Raw genomic sequence first — 7,500 nt, forward strand, 5'->3', positions numbered from 1 at the left:
AAGCTTGAAGTAGCCACAACTTATGCCTGATTTTTATTGTTAGAAACGAACTCATTTTGACTATACACTTGCTCTGAAGTATGTTTTAACACATGTGCCTTTCCCTGTTCGTTGTGTAAAGGAAGTGAGCAAGTAAACTGATTCTGAACTTGTTATTGTGCACACAGTGTGCTGTTTTGTCCCATTCTGTTACTGCCAACTCTGTGGGCTGTTCTCTCTGTTCAGGGAGAAACCACTGTCAGCCATCAGATCGTGTTCTTTTCAATAAATAGGCATTACCTATTTGACAGATTTCTCCTGAAATAATGAGCCCAGAAACACCCAGATGTGTAGAGTGCTTAATTTTTTTGCTTGATCAAAGATGCTGAATTTGTATGGTTACTGCAATAAATATTTAGATTTCTTTGCCCATCCTTTTTCGATCTACTAGTAGGCCTAGTGAGGTCTTAACAAGTGGGCTATGCATCAGATTTCATTTCAAGTGATGGGTAAAATATCCAGAAAGATATATAATCTGTTCTTTTTGCCCTCTAGTTTAGCACACTGAATTCTTTGAGCCATCTGGTGTCAATCCGTGTGGGAAAATGATCAATAAAAACAATTTAAGAAATGCATCTTATAGGTGTTTCATATTGTAGGCCTATTCAGCCTATTGTGTCATGGTGGTGTTATCATTTTTCAAACTTTATTTTTGTGTAATAATTAGGCATATTGATACATAATCATGTTCATGTTCTGTGCTGTCTTGCTTTGCAGATGACAGAATATTGCTGAAGGATCCTACATGGAAGCTGGCTGATTACACGGAGTGATTCCTCTGGTGTGGTGTACCTCAGAGAAATAAACACTGTTGCAAGAGGTGAGTTTATAAAGTCACACAAAACCTATCCATGTATTTTTAAAAAGTCAAAGTTCTAACTTGCTCTGTATTTCATGCTGTCAATATGAGATGCATACTAATGTTGTGTGTTATTATTGCAGCTGAGAAGATGGCCAAGATATCCTTATTGCTGGATGGTAGCTCTGGTCGTAGTGGACCATATCTGCAAATGCGTCTGAACATTGACAGAATTTCTAAAGGTTAGCAACCATTCACACCACATGTATGTGTGTTTCAAATGTCTTAACAGTTTGAAGCACACACTGTTAATCAGAGATGCGTCCTGTTCATGCCGTGTGTTATTTTGACAGGATAGTTAAGGAATAATGGCAGCTGCCTGGTTACAGTACATTGATCCCCTTTGTAGCACCATGTCTAAAAATGCTGAGAAAAATCAGTTTGTAAATGTAAGCATTTTTTTATAACTCTGCACCAAATGTGTGTTTCAAATGTCTACTATCTAACAGTCTGAATAACACACTCATACATGACATGACCAATATGTTATGTGCTCGGAGCGGCAGTTTACAAACGCACCCTTAGTGCCTTCTGCTGTTAGGCCGATGACACTGATCGTTGAGGACTCCTCCTCTATGTTTAACATCTTAGATTAGATTTAGATTTAGATTTAATTTCAAGTGATGAGTAAAATATCCAGAAAGAGAGATAATCTGCTCTTTTTGCCCTCCAGTTTAGCACACTGAATTCTTTGAGCCATCTGTTGTCAATCCGTCTGGGAAAATGATCAATGATATAAAACAAACAAACAAAAAAAACATTTTACATGTATACAGACATGTATCTTTTAGATGTTTCATACTCTAGGCCTATTCATCATCATATTGTGTCGTGGTGGTGACGGTGTTATCATTTTTCATTATTTTCTTGTAATAATTAGGCCTATAAATGCATAATCATGTTCACGTTTTGTGCTGTCATGCTTTGCAGATGACTGAGAATATTACTGAAGGATCCTACATGGAAGCTGTCTGATTACACTGAGCGATTCCTCTGGTGTGGTGTACCTCAGAGAAAATAAACACTGTTGCAAGAGGTGAGTTTAAGTTCATGAATTCACACAAAACCAATCCATGTATTTTATAAAAGTCAAAGTGCTAAACATGCTATGTATTTCATGCTGTCAATATGAGATGCAAATTAATGTTGTGTGTTAATGTTGTGTGCAGCTGTTAATTCTGATTGGGAAAATTGCACTTTTCATACATGAAAAGGGAGATCTTATCCGTGGTCCACCATTTTGTATTTCCAGAAATAGCAATTTTTAGCTGAAAAGCTTAATATACCGGTAATAATTTGGTCATACTAGTAAACATTACTTCATTACCGGTATTTAGTAAATATTAATGAAAACCAAGATAGAATTTGGCAGTAGACGGCACAGTTTCACTGAGCAACATAGTTGCAATACCTATTCTGGCCATCTTTTTAGAGCTTCTTATCTACTAAAGATGTACCGTAGACATGCTTGTGTGTTCTGCAGTCATTCAGATAACATAAAGAAATTGTACAAATCATCCACTAGATGGCACTCTAAGACCACAAATGGAAGAGCAATGACGAATGATGAATTAGGCCAGGGGTTCCCTTACATGGCAAGGTCCCCAGTATACTAGTGGATCTTAGCTGAGTCCCTCACCCTTAAAGGTGCACTGAGTAATATTTTAGTAGGTTCTTTTCAGAAGTTATACTGCCCATACACAAATGTTGCCTTTTTCGTGACTACTTGCCACCACCATCACATTGTAAGAATTCATTGTGACCGGGAAAATGGCACTTTTCATACATGGTTCAAGCACTTGATGTATTTACTCCAGGAGGAAAATGCGAAGGAAATTGTAATTCAAATCGTTTGTAACAAAAACGGAAATTGGTTAAAAAAAAAAAAAAATTATAATAATAATATTTTTTTTTCCTTCTTTTTTTTTACTTTCTTTTTTTCGTAAACTATGGCGGCCAAATTTAAACTATGGCGGGCAGCCATAGTTTACTCACTGTAAGGGAAACACTGGTAGTGCGAATTCGTAGAGGGATGCGATTTGACATTGGTGAAACCCCAACATCATACAAATTAGATGGTCCCAAAGCTTTCACGAAAAGATCAAATTTGGCAATAGGCAGCACAGTTTCAATGAGAATCATAGTTGCAATACCTACTCTGGCCACAAACGTACATGGTGCACCTTTAAAACAACTGTGAATCCCAGTGTAATGTAATGTAATGCTGCAAGATGCTAAGTGTGTCTGTCTTTTTTTTTAGGTCACTGCTACTGCAGCAGATGTCGCAAGTCTTTCTCTGCCCAACGCCCCAAGGCTGTTTGCACTTGGTAAGGTGAACACAATGGAATGAGTAATTAAGCTTAGTCAGATACTTTTGTCAGATACTGACTTAAGTCAGCACAGACTTTAGCCAACAATGAAACCAGTTGGAATGTCACACTTTTTTCCAGGTCAAAGTTGGAGCGTTCCTATTCATTTTTTCTACAGGGAGACATTAAAAGAGATACTAGGTGAATAGGCTAAAATTTGAGTAGTTTGAGTAAAACTTCAGTAGCTAATTCAAACTTTGACAAAGATTTTTTTTGTAGCCTATCGCAAGTTGTCTGAAAATGATTATTAAATATGCATGAGATGACAACCAGGCAAGTGTTGAGGGGGTGTTAGGAGACTGATGAGAGGAGGGGTGCTTAGTGTCATTTGGGGGCATTTTGGCCTATTTTATTTTTAATAGGCCTACTAAGGGTTTTGATGAGGTCAATGGGGTGTTGGGGAAACTTACTATGAGAACCACTGCTCTATCATGATAAAAACCTATTTTATCAAGCTATCTACCCAACCCGCCATCAGACATGACAGCTAAGTCATGGAGTAAGGTTGGCAGTTCTCATGTTCACTGTCCCTTGGTCGCTAATAACTACAGTATGCTCAAAATTCACCATTTATGACTTTTTTTTTAGCTAAATCCTCTCCCCCCTAGTCTGAGACTGTTATACAAGATCATCCACTGCGCACAATACACACGTGTGCACCTGCGTTTGCGCGCTTGCACTGCGCCGCTCCGCTCCGCGCCGCCCCGCGCCGCGCCCTTGTCACCTTTTTCACCCCTGACCTGTTTGCATGCCTGCAGTTTCTACATGGCGCTTCGCGTGCATAGTAGGCTGTATCAACATGGTATAATTTCGCGACATCGGCAACCTCGTATGCATTTAAGATAGTGTTAGTCATGTCAACGTTATTGTTTTGAAACTGAAAGATGTAATTGCTGTCAATACCAACAGACAGTCAATTAGTTTCTAGTCGCTGAAACACCTTAAATAACAGCGACAGATAAGAGAGAAGGTGGGAGTCTTTGACAGTGAGAGAAGGCGGGACATATCTCATGCCTGGTTTTTTTTTAAGTGACAAGTTTTTTTTTCTTCTTGTAGGCCTGTGTAGACCATCCTAATTTGATTTTCTAATTTCTAATATATTCGTTTCAGTAGCCTACAATCTTAAATAGCCCTAGTGTAATATTGTATCATGCAATAATTTGTTTCAGTAGGCCTACATTGGATAGGCATAGCCTACTACTGTAGGCCTATACAATTTAGACTGATAGGTTGGCAAATAACCTACATTTCCATTGTGGAATATTATATTGGACCTACATAGGTTATCTACACAGTACAATATGCAAATTATAATTAATTATTTTATTTTATTAATTTATAAAATATTTTTATTTTATTTATTATTTATTATTATTATTTTTGGATTTCGCGCGCTATGCGATTAATCACAGAAAGTCATTGAGTTAATGCGATTAAAGATTTTCATTTTTGCCCACCCCTAATTGAAAGAAAAATGTCTGCACACTTAAATCCCCTTTGTGTTCTTTTTAATAGGCCAAGCTTTCGGTCTACTGACCTTCCTCAGGGCTCAGTCCGGCTAAACACAGATGCCCACCCCTAATTAAAAGTAATCCGTTATGTTACTACGTTACCCATAAATAACAGTAACGCGTCTACTCGTGCGTTACCAACAATTAAAACTCGTTTGGGATGCGTCTCCGCCTTCAGCAGCCGCCTGCAGCAGCCTCCTTTAGATGCACCGGAAGTGCTGCATGTTAATCAATCATTGTAACTGTGGGATGATGACAGGACATTGTCAGCATATTGCACGTTTGATTTGACATTGGACATTGGATAACAACAGGCATTCCCTAAACAAGACCGGCACTTGAATTTAAACTCGACAGTATATATTTTTTTGAAATTGTCCCTCCCTCCCCCGGCTCCGTGTGTGTGTGTGTGTGTGTGTGTGTGTGTGTGTGTGTGTGTGTGTGTGTGTGTGTGTGTGTGCTTGGTGAACAATGTCTGTCTGATCCCAGAATCTTTGCATTCGTGGATAGGCAGCTAGCCGCATCACCGGGGGCTGAATGGAGGGAGCGCTTATACTGTGTTTACGCAGCATGCATCAAGCATAGAAATAGGAACAACATGAAATATCACTTCAATAAGACTAACCAAAATTGGGTGTGAAAAAGGCTGGATAGTGTAAGACTCACGAGAATTAAACTTTTTTTCAGAATTCCTAATTGTATCCTATTGTGATTACAGGTTCATTCTCAGAATAAACCCAGAGGGCTCCAAATGCCAGGCCAAGTCCATCACCAGCAAGAAGACCGGTAAAAAGGTGCAAAGGAAGAGCAGCAGTGTCAACCCTGTTGTTGCTTCATTCATCAGGGAACTTGTTGGTTTTGACTGGCTGAATTATTAATGCTTGACCTTTTGAAGTTCCAATCACTTGTTTCTTTTAAGTAGTTCAGTCCGAGCATTGCACCAAAGGCTCGAGGCCCTGTTGTTCTTGCTGTGTTTTCCCCCCTTCTCCCCGTTTCAAAACTTATTTGGCACAGTTTTTCGATATTGTGTCATGTATAAGACTTTTAAAAGAGTGACTCTATTGCGCACCCTAGCACAGAGATGTTCGGGGCTGGAATATAGTTATAGTTATAGAATATAGTTGAAGCTACGGACTCTGGACCTTCTTTGTGGTATGTACTTATCTCATTAAGATGAACAAAAAAAGGTCAATACGAGCATATGGCCACGCCCAACAGGAAATGAGATATTGGACTGTTTTCCATTTTGCATACATTGGAATTTGAAGCACCCACCACAAACCATACAACAGTTTTGTCTTGATTAATGTTTGGGGTATCTCATTTTAATAGAATAGAATCTTTTTATTTGTCAATGTGAATGAAATAAAAAAAAAAGAAAAATATGTATACAACTGAAGAGTTCAGATGCAAAACCCCCTAACTCCATTTCTGAAGACCTGCACTTTTATATTTTTAGAGAACCCCATTGTTGGTTTGGTTTACATTCATGTACTTGATAATACATATGAATAGTTATATTACATAAATAACATTTTAAAAATGTGGAATTTTGATAGCTTTGTATTAAATAAAAATGAAACAAGATTATTTTCTGAAATGGCACTTATGGGGTTTTGCATCTAAACTCTTCAACTATATACAAAGGTTATGGATTGTGCATTTGTGAGAAGCAGGACCCCCTTCCTACTGGAGTATGTTGTTAAATTGTTAACCAGTTTTAATTAAACATTTTGATTGCATCTCTTGCATTTGCAGCATTTCTTTACCTTGTAGCTTTTAAAAACTTTTTAATGTGTTTTTGATCTGACTGGTAACTAGAATATCTGAATTATAGGAGAATGTGATGCCTTTGTAGAGCTCCCTGACATTCTCTTGCGGAATATTGTAAATTAAAATACAACAAAAATACTGTAAAACAAACTACAGTAGTTGAAAAAGTTACTGGCAGCTGGATGCCATTAAAGTACTGTACTCCTTACAATAATTTGTATCAGTACTGTAAATCGATATACAGTAATTGGAATTGGTACTGTAAACTGATATACAGTAATTTGAATGTTACTGGCAGCTGGATGCCAGTAATGTACTGTACTCCTTACAATAGTTTGGATTGGTACTGTAAACTGACATACAGTACTTTAGATTGGTACTGTAACTGGATTAACAGTAGTGCTGATTGGTACTGTAAACCAATATACAGTAAGGGTACTGTAAATTATATTACAGTAATTTATTGGCATCCAGCTGCCAGTAAGTTACTGTAAAAACTACAATAATGTTTTTACAGTGTGTGTGTGTGTGTGTGTGTGTGTGTGTGTGTGTGTGTGTGTGTGTGTGTGTGTGTGTGTGTGTGTGTGTGTGTGTGTGTGTGTGTGTGTGTGTGTGTGTGTGTGTGTGTGTGTGCCACCGCAGGGGGGCTGTGCTCTGTGCTCTGATTAATCTGCAACATTATCAACTTTCAGAGCATAGTCTTCCCCTCCTCCGCCTCAACGTCTCTGTGTCATTCCTTCTCTCTCTCTGGCTCTCTCTCTCTCTCTCTCTCCCTCTCTCTCTCTCTGTCTCTCTCTCTCTCTGTCTCTATATCTCTCTCTCTCTCTGTCTCTCTCTCTCTCCGTCTCTCTCTCTCTCTCTCTCTCTCGTTCTCTCTCTCTACATCACCCTCTCTGTCTCTGTTCTCTCTCTAGCTCTTGTTCTCTCTCTCTCTTTCTCATTCTCTCTC

General features: G+C 38.5%; 1 long non-coding RNA gene across 2 annotated transcripts in view; it reads left to right on the forward strand.

Annotated features, from left to right (window-relative positions):
* The window catches only part of LOC134455357 (uncharacterized), a 7,584-nt gene extending 1,064 nt beyond the window's left edge, over nucleotides 1-6,520 (forward strand). The window contains exons 2-6 of one of the 2 annotated variants that reach the window (XR_010036099.1): nucleotides 757-859; nucleotides 982-1,080; nucleotides 1,829-1,934; nucleotides 3,159-3,225; nucleotides 5,497-6,520. This is a non-coding gene — a long non-coding RNA (uncharacterized LOC134455357). Of the gene's footprint in view, nucleotides 1-756; nucleotides 860-981; nucleotides 1,081-1,828; nucleotides 3,226-5,496 lie in introns of both variants that reach the window. The other variant, XR_010036098.1, reaches the window with a different exon arrangement.
* The last annotated feature ends 980 nt before the right edge of the window (nucleotides 6,521-7,500 follow it).

This window comes from Engraulis encrasicolus, chromosome 9 (assembly GCF_034702125.1).
Source record: "Engraulis encrasicolus isolate BLACKSEA-1 chromosome 9, IST_EnEncr_1.0, whole genome shotgun sequence".
Taxonomy (NCBI): Eukaryota; Metazoa; Chordata; class Actinopteri; order Clupeiformes; family Engraulidae; genus Engraulis; species Engraulis encrasicolus.